The sequence below is a fragment of the Nipponia nippon genome, unplaced genomic scaffold, assembly GCF_047370975.1.
Source record: "Nipponia nippon isolate SJK-2023a ecotype South Korea unplaced genomic scaffold, ASM4737097v1 scaffold_4, whole genome shotgun sequence".
NCBI lineage: Eukaryota > Metazoa > Chordata > Aves > Pelecaniformes > Threskiornithidae > Nipponia > Nipponia nippon.
The window spans coordinates 55,529,854-55,553,105 of record NW_028262358.1 but is presented as its reverse complement, the minus strand read 5'-3'; the positions used below and the strand labels follow the sequence as shown (position 1 = coordinate 55,553,105).

The 23,252-nt window shown below is 39.6% G+C and overlaps 1 protein-coding gene across 8 annotated transcripts in view; it reads right to left on the bottom strand.

The window, feature by feature from the left end:
- PLEKHG1 (pleckstrin homology and RhoGEF domain containing G1) overlaps window positions 1-23,252 on the bottom strand; it is a 140,437-nt gene that overhangs the window by 55,832 nt on the left and 61,353 nt on the right. Inside the window, exon 4 of one of the 8 annotated variants that reach the window (XM_087776773.1) lies at window positions 16,845-16,893. The exons of 6 other annotated variants lie outside the window; for them this stretch is intronic. The gene's annotated coding sequence lies outside the window, so the exon portion shown is untranslated. Of the gene's footprint in view, window positions 1-1,397; window positions 1,493-16,844; window positions 16,894-23,252 lie in introns of those variants that run through there. One more of the 8 variants, XM_087776771.1, reaches the window with a different exon arrangement.

The window sequence follows — 23,252 nt, the reverse complement described above, 5'->3', positions numbered from 1 at the left end:
TGAATTCAGTTCGCCTCTCCCCCTCCCCAGCCCCTGCGAACCTCCGCCCCCCCCGGTAACACACACACACACACACTGGCATGGCACAGCCCCAGAGCCAACAACGTGTCCCTTCTCTACAGCGGTGCAAGGGCAAGAAACACCCGTGTGTCACCCCAACAGGCAACTATAATATTAGTTACAACACTGACGGCACAGGCAAAGCAACAAACTTGGCGTATCTCATGTTTTCAGCATGCAGTCATAAACAAGTTCTCACCAAAAATGCATACACCACTTCTATCACTTACTTTTCTTTAACAAATACCTCCTTCCTGTAACTATATTCATGGTAATGATAAATGGCTTTCCATTATCTCTGCAGCTTTGGCTACTCTAGCATACGTTAGCATACAATGAGAGATAAAGTGCTTTAAGTCAATTTTATATTTAAATACAAAGATCCCCAAGCCCTGTCTAAATATAGGTGTTTATTCCTCCAAGTTGTTTACTGCACATGACATTTTAAGACGTACTGCATGACTAAAACCTCACAAGTCAATTTATACTCATAATTAGTATTGTTGCTGCCTTTCTCCTGGCATGAAAAAGAGCACCTCAGATGTTATCTACAAAGTCAACATTACCAGAAATTACAGGCTTCACATCCTCTGGAAGTTTAGCTACATGAAAGTGATGAGACTACAAGAAATCTTTCCTGTATTTTCCTTGAGATATTTTCGTATTTCAAATAAAGCATTCATACTGCGGATACAAGTAAGCGAGACTGTTTAGAACAATTTCTGCATTCAGTATCAAATTCAAATGCAGCACTGGAACTGAGAAACATAAATGTTATACAGCTGCCTGAGCGAGAAAGATTAAAACACATTCACTACAAGAATCCCAACACGATCTTAAATACACTCCCCGTATCCTCTGCTCTGAATATTGTCCAAGTGAAGGTCAGCAGATTTTTAATTACTAAATTTTGCATATGAATGCGTGTAATTTCTAAAAATAACTTCCTCTGTGAACAAAATCACATTAGACAGCTACAATATTTGCAGGATTAGATCTCTAGTCTGAACTGTCACAAACAATATGCTGCCAAGTACTTTAACTGAACTTTGAGCAACAGAAATCCCATTTATTAGAAATCTTATGAGGAGGGAAAAAAGTCACCAACTAATGTGCCTGTGTCTGTCAAATTACTGCCCCCCTCGCCTCCCCCTCGCAATATTTAAAGCAGAATAGCCTCTGTCACAACCAAGCACGCTAATGTCCGAGAACGTTATTGCAAGGGAAAATCCTCTGCGACAGTATCTCACCACTGAGGAATGTCTCTGGCTCCTCGCACCCAGGACGAACAAGTCCTCTCTATTTTTCCAATCCTCTCCAAATAATCCACGACCTACCTGTGCAGCAGAGGAGAGGCGTGGGCTCTGCCTTCAGCTGTTCCCGAATTACCTCATTGGGCACTCAGGTAAAATGAGAAGCTCTTACTAGTCTGTACAGCTCCTTCGCCAGAAATATTGCATGAGTCAGCTTTTATCTATCAAAACCCTAAACACAAAGGCTTTACAGAAACCTGATTCACAACTTTCTCACCGCCTTTTTCCCAGCGCACCGACAGTCTTCGGCATCGCTAAGAGCCTTAAATGAAACATGACATCATGCAATTCAGGGACAGGACAATGGGCATCACTGTGGGTAACTTTAAAACGCACACTTCACTGAGCAACACCCACTAACTTCCATTTTTCTAGGCACAACGCTGTGGAAACATCAAGTAGAGCCCCCACTTCCACAGCATTTATTACGCTTTGCTCCTTGGTTTGCACACAATATCGATAAGCATGTAAAGCAAATAAATCACCTGCTGGTATTGTGAAATTTCTGTGTTTATGCTAGAAACTCCCATGAACCTGCGACACAATACGATGATCCTTGGCAATAGGATCATTCTGGATCCTATTCTGCCCTAACATAAACAGGAACAAGCTTTTGCAGGGTGCTTGCAAAGCTTCAGTGTTTTTTTTAAAGAGGGAGAGGAAAGACTTTCAGAAGAAAATGTGAAAACCAAACCATCAAGTGCTCTGTGCTAAATCACAATGAAGCAAAGTAAAAGGAAAAAAAAAAAAAAAAAAAAAGAGAGAGAGAGAGTGTTTTGCGGAGAAGGGGACAGTAACAGGAGAAACAGGAATAAAGATGAAGAAACAGGGAAAAGGAGAAAAATGGATATAGGCTGGTGCTAACTGCTGGGAAAGCTGATGGCTCTCTTGGCCTGTGGAGGGGGTGATGGCATTTCTATCTTGGAGCTGGGAGGCAAAAGAAGTCAAAAGAGTTCCCAGCTGCTAGCACCACTTTCCAAGCGCGCTCTCACAGCTGCGTGCTCAAACCTAGCCCACAAAGAGATACTCTATCTTTAAAATCATACTTGAAATTCACTTCATCTCTCCTTGTACGTAACACGGCCTCAGCTTCATTCTGAGTTTTCCTGAAGAGCATAGTCCTTCAACAACGCCTTTCAGCAGGAAACTGGAGGTAGCAAAAGGAAGCGAAGACAGCCTTGAGACCATTTGCAAAGCTGTGAAACACTTTGATCTGAACGTCGAGGCTGTCGGGGTGAAAGTCTCTTTTACCCAGGCTAAAAGATCAGGTGTTTACAACCTGCTGCCACATCTGAGATCATTGAGACATGCTCTCTCTCACACATGTTCTCCTGTAGTCTCCGAAGGTTTTGTTAATACTTACATATTTACATTAAAAGATATACATACACATGCACGCTTTTTGAAAGATGTGTGCAATACTTCAGACAGAGCCACCACATATCTATAAGTCCTGGACACACCCACAGGCACAGGATGGCCAACACTGGTCCCAAGGTCCTCAGTACATCCACAGTGCAGCACCCAGGTACTCAATCAGATAACCTGAATGTGGCAAATTTACCATACATTTGCTATGCGCCACATTCACACGTATTTCTGTCAGGAGCTAATGATTCACTCCTCTGGATCTCTGCTTCCTCACACCTGGTGCCCACCTTGGAGCTTTTATCACCTCTGAGGGAGGTTTTAACTAACTCCTGGGCAGACCTGTAGAGTGTCAACCAGCCATAGGGCATCGCTTGGTCACTTCTGTGAAGTCCTATGACATACAAACAATACCAGCAGCTTCGTCACTGAGCAATGACAAAGCTCCTGAACTCTGAAGGCTCGAATCAAGCTTGGTGACTGACCCAGAGGCAGTCAGTGACAGAGAGATTCCCATGTCTGCTTCAGTGGGCGAGGCATAAGCAGGGGCTGCAGCAATGCAGCATGAGCTTCAGCCACTGGTCTGAACTGGCACAGTGAGCTCTCACGAGCATTACGGGGAGGGGGGGGGGAACAGAGCTGAGGTCCTTACTCTGTGCTGCCTTGCTCTTTCGTCTCTGAACATCCACATTTGACCTTAGCTCTCCCTTACATCTCCACATCTAAGTCAGCAGAAGTTTACCCCATACTTAAGGATTTCCCCAAGAACAACCCCTCACCCCCCATCACTTTAAACATGCATAGCACTGAGAGCTGTCAGTGCAGGAGGCGAGAAGCTCAAAAGCCTTCTGTTTTACTGTCTAACATGTATCGCCAAGAAAACTGTACACAGATGTGCCAGAAAAATAATGGTTTTGCCCCACTTCTCCTCATTCTCTAGCATTTCATGTCCCCTGAGTTTGACTTTTCTTTATCTGCATTATCTTTTAAGAGGTGCATCCCTTTGTCTGCCCTGTCTCCTGCTCCCTCCTGTTGTATGCATAGGGCCCTAAGACCACATTATTAATGCATCAGGATTAAGAGTTGAGAAGGGTGACCTGTTTTTATTTTGGAACAAAGCCTTGATTTTTCTAAACTTGAACAGTAAGTGGAGTTTATAGAGGTTAGGAATGATGTTATTCTGTAATTCCAATTGGCTAAGGATTTACTGAAGAAATAAGTTATCCTCAGCAAAATTAAAAAAAAAAAAAAAAACACAACACATAACCACAGGGTACATTCAGGCTTAAGGACACACTGACATCTTCACTGAAAGTGCAATGTAATGTATTAATAACTCTCTGCAATGCAGTAGCTATTTAATCTGTATACAGTACTGCAGAGACACCTAACAAAAGGAACAAGCCGTCACATGCTGCTGATGTACTGCAACGCAAATAGAGCATATGGATCCAATGCTCCATTTATAGGCCTTTTAAAAGGATTATTTTCCATCTCCGTGTGAATTCTGAAGGCTTGCTTCTCTCCTCTTTTAAAAAGGATGGCCCTATTCTATTCTATTCCTATCCTATCCTAAATCAGAGCAAATGAAAATTCAGTGACGACATGTAGATATGAATGCATATGGAGGAATAATACCCTAGATGATCATGCAATCAAAGCTTTTACACCCTTTTCTTCTCTGCCCATACTGGCATTTAATGAAGAAGGGTAAACAGTAAGTGTTCAACATGATGCTGCTTGAATGTTTTAGTATTTTTACATTCAAACTTCAGTGCCATGACCTGAATGAAAATCCACATGGACTCTTCTTTCTGCCCAGCACCATACAGGATCAGGCCTCACTGCTGGCACATTACTAGTGGTTTTGCATCCTACACTACATCGCTGTAACAGCGCTTGGACATCAGGTCTGGTTTCTACTTCTTCCTGGACTAGTCTACTGCTCTGAGCAAATGTCCTGTCAACGCCACCATACTACTGCTAAGGAAAGTTTTCAACTTCATTTAACCCAGCTAAAGTTGCTGCTGAAGTTCACAACCTTTCAAAGCCCACTGCAGCACGAGCACACTGGAGGTCTCAGCTAGGCATCCCTAACATACCACAAGACACTCGTTGCTTTACCAAGAACGTTGGGATGTTTTTAAGATTAAAAAGTGTTAACTGTCTCATAGCTAGCAATGCAAAGAAGGCAAAATAAACTTTAGAGAGGGATGCATAGTTTCAGTAGAAGGAAACATAGCATTTAGGAATCATTCTTACTAGTTACAGTGAAAAATTTAATTGTGTGACCACAAAGGAGGCATCTTCGTACAACTCATCTCTTCCAATTTAACCGGAATTCGTACTTACAATATCTAGCACAAACAGATTAATTCTTTTAAACTCTTTTTAACAGTCTGTTGTTCACTTCTGCCACTGAATTTTCCATTGACTTCCAAACCTTTCCAGTGAAAATCCTGCCTGAAAAAAATTGCATTTTGTAAAAGCCATTTCTCTGGAATAGCTGACTTTGTTAGATGCCAAATAGAAGTGAGTTTCAGAACCTTTAAATAATTGATGTTTTTCTTTAAATCCAGATAAATTATTTCTCCCCTTTGCTTTTGAACTGGAGACACTTACTGGAACCTCCTCTGCACCTCAGGAAGTTTAGCAGCTAGAATTTTGAAACAGAACTGAAAGAGTAACACCAGATGCATACTAACAGATGTTTGCATTTACAGTAAAATAAAAACTTTCTTCTGGGTTTCCTCTCTTGAATAAAAATAAAAGCTGCAGAAAGCAGTATTCATGTTTACATCTTGGGGAGAAGACTCCTTAAATTCTACCCAGGTTGGAACTAAGACATCCTGATGGTCTGGCTCCACCACAGACTGGCTCTGGCATTTCAAGTCATCAGCTGTTTTCTTGTTCCCACCCTACTAAAAGGGAACATTAGGTCTTATTTTTAAGGTGGCATTATAACAGTAAGGAAACAGCTCTTTCAAAATCCCAGTTCAATAGGAATGTATTCAATGACAGTTAAAGGACTCAGGACTTAATAAATGACCGCGACAGATTTTTGCAGCGTACAATAATTAGTGTTTTGAAATCTCACAGGACTTTAAATGAAAATAAATAAAAAGAAACCAAGCAGGTGTTCAAGTTCAAAGGAGTACAACATACAGCAGCTCTTCTCACTATATAGCTTCTATAGCTAAGTACAGTATTTTACATAAATAAGGTCGAAAAGATTAGGACTGCTAAATGGCGACAAAATAACTGGTCACAGCAGAAACTCAAGGTGTGTTATCGCTGCCACATACATGAGATCTGTAAAAACACAGTCACCCCAAATCTTCATTTTTAATTTTCTGCTGATGATCCCATCACATCCTGACTGCTGTTTACCTTGATTTGGTCTTTCCCTACTCCTTTCCCTTCCTTGTCATGAAGCTTTAAGGTATCTCTGTGAAAGTCACCCCAATAGAATCACGTTTGAAATGAAGAAGTGGCTGAACAATGCTTTCAGAGTTGCTTTAAGGCCATTCTGCAGTGCGTGCAATATTTTCTACTTTTAGCTGTTTATTTCATGAAGAGAAACCATTGAGAACAACAAAATTTCTGTTTCAATCAAGCAATACTTTCCTTAGAGCTTCTATATGCAAGAAGCAAAGCAGAAATTGAGATTATTTGAGATCATTGCAGTGTCAGTGTACAGAGCACTGTAGCCTCTGCACCCATGTACAGATGGTGTTAATGCCTGCAACACTTATCGACATATCAGTGCCAAGAGTCACACTTCAGAAACTACAGGGCAAGGAGTAAACAGATTAGAGACTTGGACTTGCTTACAGTGAACTTTCGGCACATAACTCACAGAGACTAACTTACTGAGTCATAAGTCTTTCTCTGCACTTTCTTCTTATTAGAACAATAACATGCTTAATTTGAACCAGAAAGACAGTCATTTTATTAAAGCTATACATATTGCAGAGCCCCTATGCCTTCTTTACCAACAGCTACAGAAAAATAATCCTATGGACTTAAAAGTATTAAAATTCTCTAACATTCTTATTCAGAGGTATTTTAATTGAATTTTATACACACGCAACAACCCTATAAAAAGTCAGTGAAAAGGGATCTTCCGATTTCTACTGACCATTGGATTTATTATGCAATTTTTTGTCAATCGGAGGAAAAAAAACCTGACAAATACAAACAAGAGAGGGGCATGAAACCTCATTCATAAAAATGTACCACTACGTGTTTTACAGCAAGGTAGGAGAAATTTAAAACATTCATGAAAAGACATCAGATAACAACTGTCTGCTACCATCCTTCTGCTTTCTTAACTTTTACAGTCAGTACCATACTACTTCTCTTTTGCAGCCTTCAAACGCTTTTACGTTGGCCAGTTTTCAGACTGCTTGTTATCTACAATAAACAACATCTAAATGCGTCCATGTGGCCCAAACAACTGCCGGTATTCAGTAAACAGCTCAGATGAGCTTTCTCAGTGTTTAGATCAGAGACAGAGAAAACAGAAACTTAGACTCTTGTTTAAATCCTGTTAGTACAGCTAAAGGAGTTATTTTTCTCAGATTTCTCCTTCGTGCTGTATCTTTCTTCCAGATAGGGACATTCAATCCCACCATTTTTCTTGTTGTTTGGGTTTTCCACTTGCTTGTTTTCTGTGAGAAAGGAGTAGCAAATCCCTCCTTATTTAGAGCTGGGATCACAAATCAAAATCTCAAATCCAAAACACACAGCCCGGACTTGGAGCAACTTGGCCACGCAGGCGAATACTATGGTCTAAAATGAGCGAGGGTGAGGGCTGAGGAGGGGAGGATGTATTAACTCTGTGGTGGAACTGCAGGGTTTTCCCAGCAAGCCCTGCTAGAAAACAATTCCTTTTGTTGTTCCTGTCTTTAGAGAGAACATCAAAGGTTTCTCAACTCATACTCCACACACATGGGAACTTACAAGGTAATTCGGGGCATGATTTAGCCTTTCTCACAACTTACCCAGAGCCTTGGTTTATTTTTAAAAAAACCTCACAGAGTAAAACATTTATTTTCTTCCAAAACCTGCAATCAAATTAAGAACATTAAGTCGTAAATCCTCAGCGAACTATCTTCTTTATACCCATGCTTTTCCTTAAATTCCAAATGTCGCCTTCTAACTTCCCCCAGGGAAAGCTTTCCCTTAACATTCAACCATGAAACTCATCAAACAAAGAGGCAAGGGGGAAAAAATCCTTCCCCTCTCTGTTGTCTCCTCCCATAGGTAGGCTGCTGAGCTGTAAGATCCCTGCAGGGGACTCACCACCTACAAGCATGACGCTGGTAGAGCAAAAGAGCAGGGAGGAATGGCTAACTGCCCCTAGGCTTCTTCCAGCCCTGTTACAAGGAGGCTACAAGCTGAAAATCAGTTTCGCTCGGTCTGCCCTGACATCCCAAGAGCTCCGAGACTTTTCACAGCCGAACAATGGTGCGCATTCACTATTGAGCTCTGAGGCACGGAGACACACTGAGAGGCCACTACATTGGTATTATTCCACTACGTTCAGCCTGTTACCACAGCTATTAGCTGGCGTGCTCACTTTTCAAATCCCCATCTCTTTGGAAACCCTGACCACCGTTATTTTGTTACAAAAAGGCACAGGTTAAAAGAAGTTTAGCTGGGCATTTTCCTACTGTCCCCCTTTGGCATCATCTCTAATGTGTTTCTCATGTAGGCAGAATTTCAGTAAGAAGCACCTAACTTTTACAGTTATTTAGAAATTCTATAGCTATTGAAATGTTATATTAACAAAGATTCTGGCAAAAGATGTGTCACGTTTGTGCAATTTAAATCAGTAACAAAATGCAAACGTGATCAGCCATAACTATTTAGTAAGACACTTGAACTGAATCTGGGCTTGCAAATAATTTCACTAACTTTATTCAGCAAAACAGAAGGGTGGTGGTTCTCCTCCATGTCATCAGTTTCTATATACAGTCACGGATGAAATCAGTTATAGCTATTTCTGCATCGAAAAGCTTTTATCTCTCAATGAAGTAAGCCCGAAGAACGGCTATATTTTTCCCCAGGAGAAGTAGCATGAGGAGAGTAAACCAGGTCCCTTTTGCACTTGATCAGCATCACTTAATAGAGCACCAAAAGATATTAAAATTTCCACTCCAACAATTTTTCAGTGAATACATGTTCTTTACAATCTACAACTAAAGGACTTGAAACATTTTAAACCTCTAAACTATGCACAGACCCTGCCAATTATAAATTCATTGCAAAATATTTTGAAGGTTAGAAAAACAATCTGGGAGAAACATTCCCCTCCCGATGAAATTAGAGCAAAGTTCTTTGAAAACAATGACAAAGGCATCTGGCGCTGAAGGCCTGAACACTATATAGCAAGAAGAGTCAAACTGACTGTGGTCATATTGCTGCCTTTTGCATGGCAATTGCTATAGCTGACCTCGACTCAGAAAAATGCAACATCAAAAACTGAAAGAGCTCCATGGCTAAACCGTGACGTTCATGTGTACGATGATGGACAGAAGAGAAGCTGCCAAAGGATCACCACGGGTAATAGATCTTCAATGGCAAAATTACCACAGTGGACTCACAGCTGTAAGGATAAAAGCACCTCTTAACAAGCACAGCACAGACCCACTGAAATTATCAAGAAGGGGCTTCAACTTCAACATCAGTATTCCCCTTTGCCCTTTCAGGTACAACAATATTAAGCCATTTTTAGGACTTGCTGAACAGCATTGTCGCAAACTGTGTTTCTAGAAGATATCTAGCTTATCAGAAGATCGCACAAACTCCAATCCAGTTTAATCGCTACATTTAATGTATGTTGATTTTTGTTATATATGCATTTTATTTATAACTTATTCATGCCTAGGGGAAGAAGGATTTCAAGTGTTAGAAGAATATCCAAGAGAAAGTCCTGATGCTGTGGATAATTCCTTGTTAGTACTTCTGTATCTGCCAATAACTCTATCTTGGAAGAATACTGCACAGGGAGGAATGTGGGAGGATGAAAGCCTAGGAAAGCTAGAATGGAAGTCCTACCCACTCAATATGCTTCACCAGTCACCACTGCCAATTTATAGGATTTTGAGTTGTGGTCTTCCATTTTATTGATTTTCTTAGCAGTTACATGCTGACATTGACATACAGGGATGGGAGCAGAACAAATTATCATAGGGATTTGCCAGATTTCTTACTGGAGGGACCATGGAGTTTCTTGTTATTAGGTTGCATATACCCTGAAAAGGATAGTCCAAACTCCAAGTCCCACTATGTCAGCACTGTCTCTCTCACGTCCAGAGGTGGGAAGAAGCATATTCAAGATAAAAGACCTGATAATCAGCATTAGCAAACAGGAAAACAATTACAGAGTATGCACTGAGTGTGTTACACTGGAGCCCACCATTTTCCCCCTGTATTGACATTCCTTTCTCTTACGTTTGCTTTTCTCTTTTCGAACTAACATAGTTGGTTTAGGAACGTATCGCTGATACTGGTGGTTCTGCTTGAGCCTGTAATGTTACTCTGCACATAGTGATGTCGCTAGGAATCCCTCCTTAGCACTCCCACCCGCCCCCTCCATTTATCCCCTTTGTTACAGAGATGAATGAGCATGGGAAGTGACAGCTTATACCGTTAGTTTAAATAAATGTAATTCACTAGGCAACTCCACATTCTCATCTGAAAGAGATTCATTTTAAGAAAAAGAAAAAAAAAAAAAAGAAAGAATCTTCAGACTTGCCGAAGCAGAACAGAAGGGATATGAATGCATCACATTGGAGTTCTCAGATTTCCAAAGTGCTTACCATAGACTTTTCCCAGATGAGTTTTAAGGAAACATTTATTGTATTTAAATCAGAAACTAGAACAACCATCCTACTAACATTAAAAAAAAAATAATCATACTTCTCATTACTAACTAGGTATCAGTAGCCCAAGAGAATCATTTTTTACCCACTTAAGAGACAAGCTGTTCTGTTCTGGTCATTGGGATGTACTGCATCAGTCACGCACTACGCCACCTAAAAGGTTCAGTTGATATCCCATTACGATTTACATCTAAAAGCTTTAAAATTAAATAAACAGTTCTGAAAAAGGAGTTATATTCTAACCTGCCATAAAAAATAAATGGTTTTGGCATATTTTCTTTATGCATGTAAGTCCTGAGCCCTTAACGTGAATGATTTATCCTTTCCCATCCTCAGAACAAGTGAATTGATGCAAGAGGAGTGTAAAGCCTTACACTATAGCTGATACCCTGGGGTCCATCTCCTGAGTTTGGTTAGATGAAGTGAAGAAAAAAAAAAATATCAGTTGTGAGTCTCTGGATTGCCTGATGCCACAGCTTACATGTGCTCTTGACTGGAAAACTGATATTGATTGATGGCAGCCACATAGCTCATCAGAAATTCCCACTTAAAATGGAAGGCATTTAGTACAATTTTAAGAAATAGGAATAAAGCATCACAGCGAAGGCAGAGACTATACATAATGGAATTTTAGCACTGCAGTTAGTCTGCTAATTTTGATGTTCCTCTCACATAGAGCTCTATGTCACAGCAAGGGAATTAGGCCCCAATTTTCAGAACACCCCTTTGCTCAGGGTTTCAAGATTTGATGTCCCTTGTCAATGCAAAGCACTCAGGGCTTCAGGCAAGGGCAAGCTGAAGGAGTACGGCAACTTTAGAAAACAGGCCCTGGAGCTAGATATTTAGCTTGTGAAAGCAACCATAACTCACTGACTTTAACAGCTGACAAAAAAATTTAAACGGCTGCTCGGTTTCCATCTGCCACAGGTCTTCATTTGCCACATTTAGGAACAACACTAGGTGTAAGCCTTGCTAGGCAGATACCTAAAGAGGCCATGATCCACTTCACTATTGCAAAAGAAAGCTCCACTATATGAGATTAGCTTCTTTCCTTACACTGTTGGTACAAGTCTGCCTACTTGACACCCCAAATGCATTTAGATAGACAGCCGTTCTCAAGCTTCTGATTCGAGCGGTCACCCCATCACCACAGCCCAAAGGTGATGCTGCAGCTTCTGCCAGCGCTCCCAAGCTAGGGCATGGCCGGCTCTCCTCCAGCACAGCCACCCGGTCCCGCTGGCAACAGAGGCCTCAGCTAGTGAGTATATATGAGCATAATCCAGGAACAGGATTATGCCCATTTGGATACTTTTGCTGCAGTAGATAGACCCTTATCTGTTCCTAAGTTTAGTGTAGAACTCTCTCACACATGTTTATATGACATGTAATGACGGTGGTGTCCTCTGGCATTGCAACATACTCAGACACATTTTTTATGACATAAAGAGAGAGAAAAACAAAAATCTTTCAACTTTATGCATATATTTATTCATACACTTACGCGTATATTAACAACACATTCTGTTGCCACATGCTACAACTTACTTTGAGGGAGAAGGGAAAAGGATGAAAACTTGACCTGTTGTCACACCACACTACTACAAACCTCTACTTTTACTGGGAAAATACGGAAAAGGTTAAGTAGTTTTGCTATAATGTTATGCTTTCCAAGTGTGATAAAAGTAGAATTGGTGTTAAGTTGCTGAAGCCTAAAGGTTTGATGGATATAACACCCTGAGTCAGAAGACAGATAAAACTACTTCTTTCTTCAGCCCTTACACGCACCAGTGACTTGGGACTCTCCTGAGCCTGGGGTCAGAGACAGCAGGCCACCAGAAAACACTTAGCGTGCAGATCCTGTAAACCAATTCCTCTCTGAATGTTTTAAACTCCTGCATTTCCCTGCTTATTACAATGGTAAGGGCATTTTAGGCTCTTCACACAGAAGTCAGTGGTTGTGCCTTTTCAGACCTGCCTCACTTGCTGCCATGAAAGGGTAGGAAGGAAAGGGTAGCCTCAGCTTTGCTGAGCCTCCTTCTATAGTGAAGAATCAGCAGTTTAACTAATTGCAAGTCAATTTTACAGTTATATGTCTAGGATATGTGAATAAAACTTTAAAAAAAAATCACAGCACACTAAAGTTCAACAGGCAATCACGTGAAGGAAGAGGAGGGTCTTTTTTTGTGTGTGTGTGTGTGTAAGAATCATTTATGTAAGCATACTCCCCTCTCATTGCATTAGGCTCAGTTTACACTCTCATCATAACAAAAGATGTTTCCTCCTGTAGTTTTTACTCTATACTTCAATTCTCCATCAAAAACAGCCGGGCTTGTAAAAACAGACGTGTCAAAAGGTTAAGAAATGAACAAATAGATTTTCTCCAGCTGTAGAAAAGCAGCTGACAAACTCAACCCTCCGAATCAAAGGAGAGAGGCATTACTAAACCAAAAGTCTGGTATTGATTTAAAATGGAAATAAAGGAGTGGATTAAATTAATCTAGCAAAAAAGTAAGCAACTGCATGAAGGAATACTTTCAATTTGAGAAAACTGGATGACCTAAGTAGGAAGAAAAGCATCTTAACAGATACATAATTTAGTATATGCATTATGAATACAAAGCAAAATCCATTATAATAAATACCCAGTTTAAGTAAGCATTATTGAAATAGTAAACAGAGTATATTAGAAATAATCACGTACCAGGATAAAGGTTGTTCAGCAGGGACAACAAACATTTTATAGACCTGACATACTCATTTATTACAGAGGTTGAATCAAATTCGTAATGCTGCTAAATATTTGATACTTTGCTTTCAGCATTTGGCTTTTATGAAGGATGCAAGATGATCTCTATTTTTTCCTCTGCTTGCACCCTTTAAACCCAAACAAGACTTACAAGGAAAGCTATCTTCTTTGGCAGGGTGGGAAAAGGGATTTCCTAAGGCCTTTCTTTTCTCCTCTTTCCTCCCCACCCTCCAGTAAATGAAATTAAAGGTCAGCAAGTATTCAGTGCAGTGGAAAGCCCCAGGTTACAAAAATAAATTAATTCAAAAAGCTGTCCAAGATTATAATAACTGGCCATGTACTCTCTAGACCATTCTCAAAACCCAGACATTGTTGTGGAAATACACTAGGTATCCTGACATTGCTAGCAAACATGATTAAAGTACATTTATAAGCATTGTGAAAAAACACATCATACACAGGCTAAACATATCTCCCCAAATATTTGCTCTTTTCATTCAAGAGATTAATCCCTGAAGGAAACAATCATATAATGCATTTTCCATCTGCTGTTTTTCTCTCTCTACTCTAAAGGCACAGGAAAAAAATATATTTTAAAAACAGAATTATTTTTTGAAATATTCTTTAAGTATTTTCTTACTTCTTTTGATAGGCTGTAATAAAATAGTTATTTGTTTTATATGCTAGTCAAAATCCTTGCAAGAAGATTAAATGCTAATATGAGGATATCACAGACTGAGCAAAATATATTTAGGTTCCTAACTTTCAGACCAGTCTGGTCTCAGGGCACTGTTTCAGAGTCGCTTTAAATCCCTGTTAAGCCCACCTGTGGGCTTGCCTCTCTCCTCTCGCTCTGGATCACATACTCTCAAGCCCCATTAGTGCTCACGACAGCAGTAAGGTCCTGTGGCCACCCAGCTCAGTTTTCACCTGCATCAGGCTTCTGCTCAAACCGAGCAGCTGCACGACTGTTGGTGCCAGAGGGAGGGAGCAGCAGCAGTACACGGCCCAGGGGCTACAGGGAGAAGAGGGCTGTCCCCCTGTCGCTGCGCCAAAGTCTTTGGAAACCTCTGGGAGAACAAAGGTACCTGCGCTCTGCAGCCGCACAAACTATCAGGCACAGCTGTCCCCAAGACTGGATGCCTGGTTTTTGCAGGTTCAACTAGAATACGTGCCTATTCCCTTACCTATCAAAGGATCTCCGGGGAAGTGTTGTGGGTTATTACAAAGCATGAGAAAAGAAGTTGATGACAGACAGACAGACTGACGGACCATATCCTCTTTTTATCCTCACTTAAATATAGGCTTAGCGTTGGGCATGCAGTCTCATTGATTTAACTGGAATCATGATATCTAACAACACATACGCGTGTGTGTGCATAAGTGCACACACAACACATTAGTTTCCGGATAGACATCACTCCCCATCAGCTGATTCAAACAAAACCGAGTTGCAGTAAACCTCAGTGGCTTCAGAGATACGGTTTGGGGATTTCTATCTCCTATTAGAGCTAGTTCCTTTCAGCAGTGCTAAATCCATCCTTTTCCTTTCTTCCCACTTTCTCCCACAACAAGAACAGTAACTTCACTTCAATCCATCTTCTGTAGTGCACTTACACGGAGGCCAGGACATACAAGTGACTTATTTTGAACCATAGAAAGGTAAAATATTGAACTTGGTTTTCCCTGAAAGCCAGCAAGTTAAAGTGAGAATGCTTCTACACAGGTTTTAGCAAAATTAATCAATAACTTTTTTTTTCCCTATAACTAGCAATTTTTAGAGAGAGCAAATCTTCCAATCCCAAAATAAAACTAGAGTGGTATTTGAGATCATGATCTGCTTGCTCTTTGACTAAACAAGACAACTACTTAGGCTTTCACATGCCCCTGAGCAACACACTTCCACAAATAAATCACTAGGGATAAAACAACATTAACAGTGACAGGAACAAGGTATTATACTGACACTAAAATAAAAAATACTTTGCACTTCTATGGTTTCTGTAAAAATTCGGCATAAAGCATGTCTGAAACACTCAAACTCTGCAGTTTCTCTTTGTATCTTCCTCTTCCCCCCCCCCCCCCAACTCAAAGAGAAATGGCAAATGAACTACCCAGGAATAACACACTTAGTGTTGTAACACAGCTTTTCATTCTTATACAGCTATGTCAACCCTCACAAAATGCAGTTATGATGATGACCAAAACAGCCCCAAAGCATTTAATATTTGCAACTTAGGTAGTGAATTAAAGACATTTGGGTACATCACTGAGATGACAGAACACATGCATACTGAGATGAACAAGCTGCAATGGCCAAAGGGACTGGTCATCCCAGCTATGCTAGACTCAACGACTAATTCAGGAAAAACCCTCAGAAAATTTTTGGCATGAAAATACAAGGTTTCAGTATTTGTCATTTTTCTTGCTACTTCATTCTTGGAAATTAAAGTTTCCTTAGAAATTAAACGAAGCACCACAGTAAACTTCCTACTTTAAATTACTCAACAGTCCCTAAGTGCTTAGTGTATTACATTATATAGCTGGCCCATAACAAAAAATGACAAACCAAAAAAATGCCATATATACTTTTGCAGAACAGCATTACTTTTTTTTTTTTTTTTAAATAAAAGATTCTCTGTTTTTAGGGTCTTATAGGAACTCCAGATATTGGTAAAAACTTTTAGAGGAAGCAGGCAAAAGTGGGAAAGATGGAAAAGGTAAAAGAAAAGGAAAGGCTTACCCCAAAAACTTGTCCTACAGCAAATGCAGATTCATTTTCACTGGAGGCATAACTCTATATACACTATACTTCCCATTTAGCCCAACAAATAACAGATAATTAGCCACTGCTTTTTTCAAACATTCTAGAAATGTTATTGTCCAGAAACACGCCTGCAGAGTAAGTCCCCCTGCCACCCCCCCACCCCACCCCACCCCCCGTGATTACTTCTGCACTTGTGAAGCCATGTAACTGGTTACTCTCTTGGAGACGTTCAGCACAGGATTAACGAGTGGCTAAGAGCCATCCTCTCATTCCAATTTTAAAACCGCAGTTTTGATACCACAGCTGGACACCTGCCATCACTGCAGGCCTCAGAGAGGAACATGACTTGAAAAAAAAGAAAGGCATCTTTCGGGAAAATTCTTCTTCCCCGTCCGCTGCTCTGCAGCATCTTCAGCCTCCTCATGTTTATTCCACCACCAGTTTTGCATTCCAGCTGCAGAAAGCTGCAGGCACACCAAGCAGTGTCTTTCAATTATTTAAGTTTGGGAATCCTCCAGAATTACTTGCTATAAGCTGTCCGGGAAATGCTGCTTGGCAAATTATTTGCTCAATTATTTGAGTCCTATGGCTAGGACTCAAATTCCCTGTACAGACTACATAAAGGGATGATGGAAAAGATTTCTTAAAATAGTAACATCCTCCCCACCACACACACACACACACACTGCATCACTAACCTGCAATGACATAATCTGGCAAGCGAAATGGGAAGAAAAACTCTATTTTCTGCCAACAAAAGAGGAAATGAATTAGTTGGATATTAAATAAACTATAAAAATTTAAGAACAAAAAAAAAGTCCTCTCAAAGTTCTTAAATGCACATATTTACATATACAGCATTCTCTTTCTTTATTCTCTCTTCTAGACACACGGTTGAGTTCCTGGAGTTACCAAGTAGCACCAAAGCCACAGAAGCCACATACACAGACATCCCTTTAGTAAAAACAGAGTAAAACGTACCAGCCTAACTTTCTTCCCCAAGTATGTATGAATACTGTATTTACTTTTTTTCAAATACAGTTAAGGAGGGACAGAGAATTGTTTTCTGTTGGGTTTTGGTTGGTTGGTTGGTTGGGGTTTTTTGGGGTTGGTTTTTTTTGGGTTTTGGGGTTTTTTTTTTTTTGGGGGGGGGGGTGTTTCAATTATTATTATTATTTTTGAAGTACTATTTTTCCTAATCCAAAACTGAAAGCTTGCAAATCTTTAGAAGGAGCAGAAACGAGAGAAAAAGAAAGAAAACCAAGGAAGTTTTTCTCTTTTTTCTAAGATTGTTTTGAACAAAAGCATCCTTTTGAACAGAAGCAACACTTAAATCTGGAGCAAAGAGTTAACTCTGTAACAAAAGTGAGATCTAAATTAACTGAGGAAATCCTAATGGTAGACTGTACTCCTTGCTAGCAAAGACAAACTCATGCTTATAGCAATAGATCAGTTTCACACATACATAATGTTAGTCAATAAGCTAAGGGTAGACAACCATGCATAACAAGGAACCAGCCACTGACATCTGCTGAACATGTGGTAATAATGAACAGTGACCTTTCTATTAAATAGAATTTAAAACTTTGAAGAGCACAAGAGTTTAGGTCCTAGAAGCATAAATTAGCTATGCAATGGGCAGGGCACACCAGACGATGCAATTACCACATCTTCTAAAACACCTAGTATTGCTCACTATCAACTGGTCGTGTTCGCTATGGCTTATATTGTTGGTAGTACAATGCGTACCTGAGTGAAGTGTTCATAAAGAGTCAAAATATTACTTTATATTATCCTAGCATTAAAAGATAAGTTCTAGCCATATTGGAGGGCAATACGTATACTGCCTAAGCACTAAGCTGAATTACAACTACAGTTTATTGTTCCTCAATGTTTGTCAAACAGGAGCTATGTTCTGTGCATGCCAAACAGTAAATTCAAAAGAAAGTTCCTGGAAAACACAGTGAACTAACTTCAGCAGTTAGGAACTTCACCAGCTACACACCTCCCTGCATTTATTAAAATACACCCCACAAACCGAAGTAAAATGGGTGGGAGCCAGCACCCTGTTCATTTAAGCTTCAAGGAAACTACCTGTCCCTCCTTTCATGCATTCTGACCAAAGTTTGCAACAAGGAAGTTGCAAATGGCAAAAGACTAATTAATGCAGGTTTTTCATTAACTCTTTTTACATTTCAGAGCTGTATGAATTAAAGATAAAGTAAATTTACTCCCTAGAATTCGTATTAAAGTATGAAGTGAGTCAGGGCCCCTAGAGAGATAATGGAAATCATGTCTTCAGATAGGCTTTAAAAAGCTCAATTTTAAATTGAAAAAACTGTCAAATCCTGAGGGTTTAATTAGTCCTGGCAGGTCTGGACCGCTGGGAACATTTCCATAATTTCAATCATCAAAGTAATTATTGAAGGTTCTAAGGTTGGATGGCCAGGAAGGGAGATGGGAGAGCAAAGGGAAGGAGCAAAGGAGGCAGCTTGTTTCTCACCGCCAGCATAGCAATTTTTAACTTCTCGGTTCTGCACCTAACTTTGATCAAAAAAGGAAAATAAACTTGACCCAGTGATAACACTCTAAGCCTCTGTACAAACAAACCGAAAACTAATTTAATCATCTTCCAGCTCCCTCCCTCAGGCAGCATTAAGCAAACGAGCTACGTCTTCCTGAATAAAAATTCACAAGTAAATACAAGGTTTGTGTTTTCAGCTCCTTCCTGTGCGACCAGGAACAGATTGGTTCATTGCTGTAATCTGCATCCAAGAATTTGGAGATTTTATATCACACTTTTCAAAAATGAGTTGCTTGACAAATTTCATGCACCTTTCTAATACACCTGAAGAATTTGGAGGAAGCAGGGTTTGAATTTCAGCTGCGCGTATCAAAGAAGAAACCACCTCTGTTAGGTAATTCCTGGCCCAGTTCCAAGTTCCACCTATTTTTAACAGCCTTGGATTTGGCCACCACATTCAAATATTGATAGCGGCCCCAATTCTGCAAACAGCAATGCGCATTTTTATCTTTACCACACACACTTAACTTTGTTCTTGTGAGCAAAGAATGAAGGTCAGAGCAATCTTGCTTTTCTTCTTCAGCAGAGTTCCTCACTTAAATATTAAACATATCCTACATGAGTTTACTTAGCAGTTATATGTCCATTAATTCACTAGCAACACTTCTACTCTTTTCTTTTTTTTAATTAAAAGCTCTTCCATCACAATTACACAGCTCCTGACTGTGACAATATCACAGATCTATTGTGGACTGTATTATCCTACAGAAAACTTCTATTTGTGTTTTTTTTGTTTGTTTGGTTGGTTTTTTTAAGTATGCATTTTTATAGAGTAATGTTACAGAGTAAAAATACTAAAGGGATTCCCCAAAATAAAGGCCAGAGACCAATATATTAAAGGCAGCATTTATAGACGTACTGAGGAAAAGACAGACACGGCCACACGACAACCTCAGCTACTGATTCCTGAGCAGGCAGGTACAACATACTGGGGCAAGTGTAGCAGTACAAGGGCTATCAGGTCTCTTAACATTGCTCAGCTTACAGAAGCAGCCGCTACAGGACCACCAAGTCCCCACCATCGCTGTTGGACTACATTTAATGCTAATTTAAGCATATACCATCAATACAGTCTAGATACAGAATACAAACATATGATCTAGATTCATACTATCAAGGCAGCAAAGAATAAAAGTCTTTTTACAAAAACTAGGATTCAATGCTAAACAAGGCTTTGCATTTTTAGTTTACTTGCTATATTGATTAGAAACACCTCATGTCACCTCACAAGTTATTCTTAATACAGATCTAACAAGTATAAATATATGAAAAATAGTCTGTGTTGTATAGGGAGTGTAAGTACAGTCATTATCACATTATATCAGGCTAACGTGCAGAGAAGCTCCCCAATTTTGTAAAGAAATAGGCAAGTCCTGAATTTTAAGCATTTACAACATTTTCAATTTCCTTCAAGTTAAGCATGTATCTATCACTGTTTGCCTTATACAACCTAAAGGAGTGGAAACAAATAGAAACGGCAATAGATATATCCTTCTAAACGATGTCTTCGTAATTTTAGATTAAGAACTAGTTTAGACTAATGACAGTAACATAAAATAAAACATATTCCCTGACTTCCTCATAGCTTTTCTCTGCCAAAAGCAATTAAGAGTACTGTACCTTTGGGGAGTGATGAGGAAGGGAGGGAATGCTTGATGAGGTTATGACACTTTCTCTGATAAAACACAAAGATCTCCGAATCCGTTTCACAAGAGACTGGATACCAAAAACTATTACACTTCCGATTTTCCCCTGGAATTGGTTCGTTCTTAAGTCTTACAGCAGGATCAGCATTACATGCAGATCTGTGGATTGTTACATTCAAAAAAAAAAAAAAAAAATATCGATCTCCCGAAATCCCAGCAAATCTTTTGGTTGAGCTCCCTCTTTGATCTGAACAAGTCAGCCCTGAATTCTGAGTTATATGCCTCTGAGCAGGCATATTCTGTACTACCGTTACATGTTAAACTCACAGCAGAAATAACATATTTGTGAGCACTAGCTTTTATTGGGTCTAAGGCAGCATTTTTCTTGCACTCTTCTGCCAGCTGGAGCCTGGGTGTTCTCTTTCAGTTAAAACATCTGTGGCCATGGCTATGACACCTGCCTGAAGGTCCATTCCCACCAGCCCCCCTAAAGCTCAAAAAAAGTCTTTTAATATGGGCATACATAATCCTTCAGACCCTGAATGCAAGGAGTATTGGGGGAGAAGGGAGACAATTATCCTCCATTGCACAAGGGAGATACAACATCTTAGTCTAGCCCAGTTAGACTGCTGGTGCAGTACTTGGATAAGAAAACCAAAACAAAATCAAACCAAATCAGAATTTATTTTCTTCTTGTAGGTAAGGCATACACCATGATCTAATCTGAAATGGCAAACTACCTGGCTCTTGGGGGGGGGGGGGGGGGGGGGGGGAAGAACAGGAAGACAGCTTTTTCACATATGGTGCCTACAAGCCTCTTTTACCACATAGGGTATAGCTAAACCAAAATTATGATTTCTTTATTTCTGGCTGATTCAACTTCCCATCACTACTACCTTTTAAAAGTGTCAGATTCGACATTTTCTCTCAATATGGGAGAGAAGAAAGCAGTAACTTCTGCCATACTCCTTGTTCTCCTCCTATGACGGGATAGTCTCATTAACCAGTTGTCAGTGCAATCATATACTGTTATAAAACCAGAAACCTAAGAAATGGAATACAATGGTTTTACAGATTTTCTTTTTCAGCCACCTCTATCAGGATTCTCTAGGATTACCTTTAATCCTGTAATCAGAAAGACCATTTCACAATGGGGCTAAGAATTTACCAAAACCAAACTATAACAATACCTTTTTATGCCAAGGGAGTAAAGTTGAGTTAGTTCCATCATCGTAAAATGGAAATAGGTTACTGTTTTGTTCACGCTGAATTGGTGGATACGCTGTGATCTCAGCTTGTTTTACAGGAAAAAAAATCTACCTGTCCACTAGGATTTCACATTGAGATTGCTATCGCAAATTAGCTATTGTGGTTTAACAATCCCTTCTTTTGAGCACTGAAAACATAGCCTCGGACATTTCATTAACAAATTCAGTCCTCCCATGCATAAACACAAGAAAAGATTCTTTTGTAAAACGGTACAACAAAAGGTAACAAACCATATCACAGGAATAAGCACACTGCTGGCACTCTTTCTGAGGTTAATCACAGGCATCCAACCTGCCACCAGTGAGAAGAAACTTATACTCAAGTATGTTATTAATTTGCTTATCTGCAACCTCACTGTTTACCTGACAGTCTGTTCACTTCCCATTTATACTGGGAGAGGTTACAAAAATGCATTTCAAGGAAATTCCAAAGCTCAACATAAATAAAGGATTAGTTGGTGGATACTACTTTCAAGATAAGGAGGTATATACCAGCAGTAAAGGCACCTGAGCTAATTAAGCCCTTCTAACCACAGAATGTTTACTCTGTATGAAAATTGGCTTCAAACGCTTTCAATGTGACTGCTAGCTACAGAACAGCCAACAAAAGTACTACCTGTTTGCACAAAGTAAAATGGAAACAGAATGACAAAAAAAAAAAAAAAAAAAAAACTTGTCTGGGTTTGAAACTCAAACTTGTTTGATTTCAGCATTAAGTTACTCAGTTATGAATGAGGGATGAAACAATGGTAGCCAGAGAGAACATGCTTGAGTAAGCAAAAAAGACCTTTTAAACAGGATTATACCTACCACCAAGCAAATATTGTTTAAAAAAAATGAAAATCCACCAAGAATACATCTTAAAATCAGAACTTCTGTTTGCTCTGCTTCAGACAGAATAGATTAGAGATTTGGAGAGCACAGGTCATAATCACAGGTTTTATTTAATTATCATTGTACAAAGAATAAGCTAGTTTGGGCACTGCATTATAAATACAACCAAATGATTATACCAAATCATTGGTAAATACAATCCCAGGACTTTGAAAAGTAGCACTTACTCCTGGAAAGCCCACACATTTGTGGTGTATTTTACAGGCAAATCCATTTCTCTACGCCATTTCCTAATCCTTGAAGTAAGGGTAGGGGTCTCCTTTCTTCCACCCTTTATAGATGGAGTTTCAGAGGAAACCCCCAGACTTCCCCCCCCGGTGTGTATTTGCACATTAACATCTCCAAACTGGGACAGTTTAATCTGTCAATAAAATGACAGCTGCCTTTCTCCTGCCAATGATACCGAGAATTTTTTTTTATTATTATTATTATTTAAAAAAAAAAAACAGTGTGTTTCATGCTTTCCGTTTTGGAGCATAATCTGCAGTACAGCAGATCCTCCTGAGTGCAACATCATTCTAGTAACTACGATGCTACTTCCCTTTAATTCAAGCGGAAAAGACCTTAAGAGCTGTAGTATCCAACTATCATAAAAATGTTTTTAAGATCACATTTGTATATGAAGACCATCTTCTGTAAATCCATAATCAAAAAGTAACTCAACTATCATTGTAATCAAATCTCCCAACCAAAACTGTTAACATTTTGACAAAC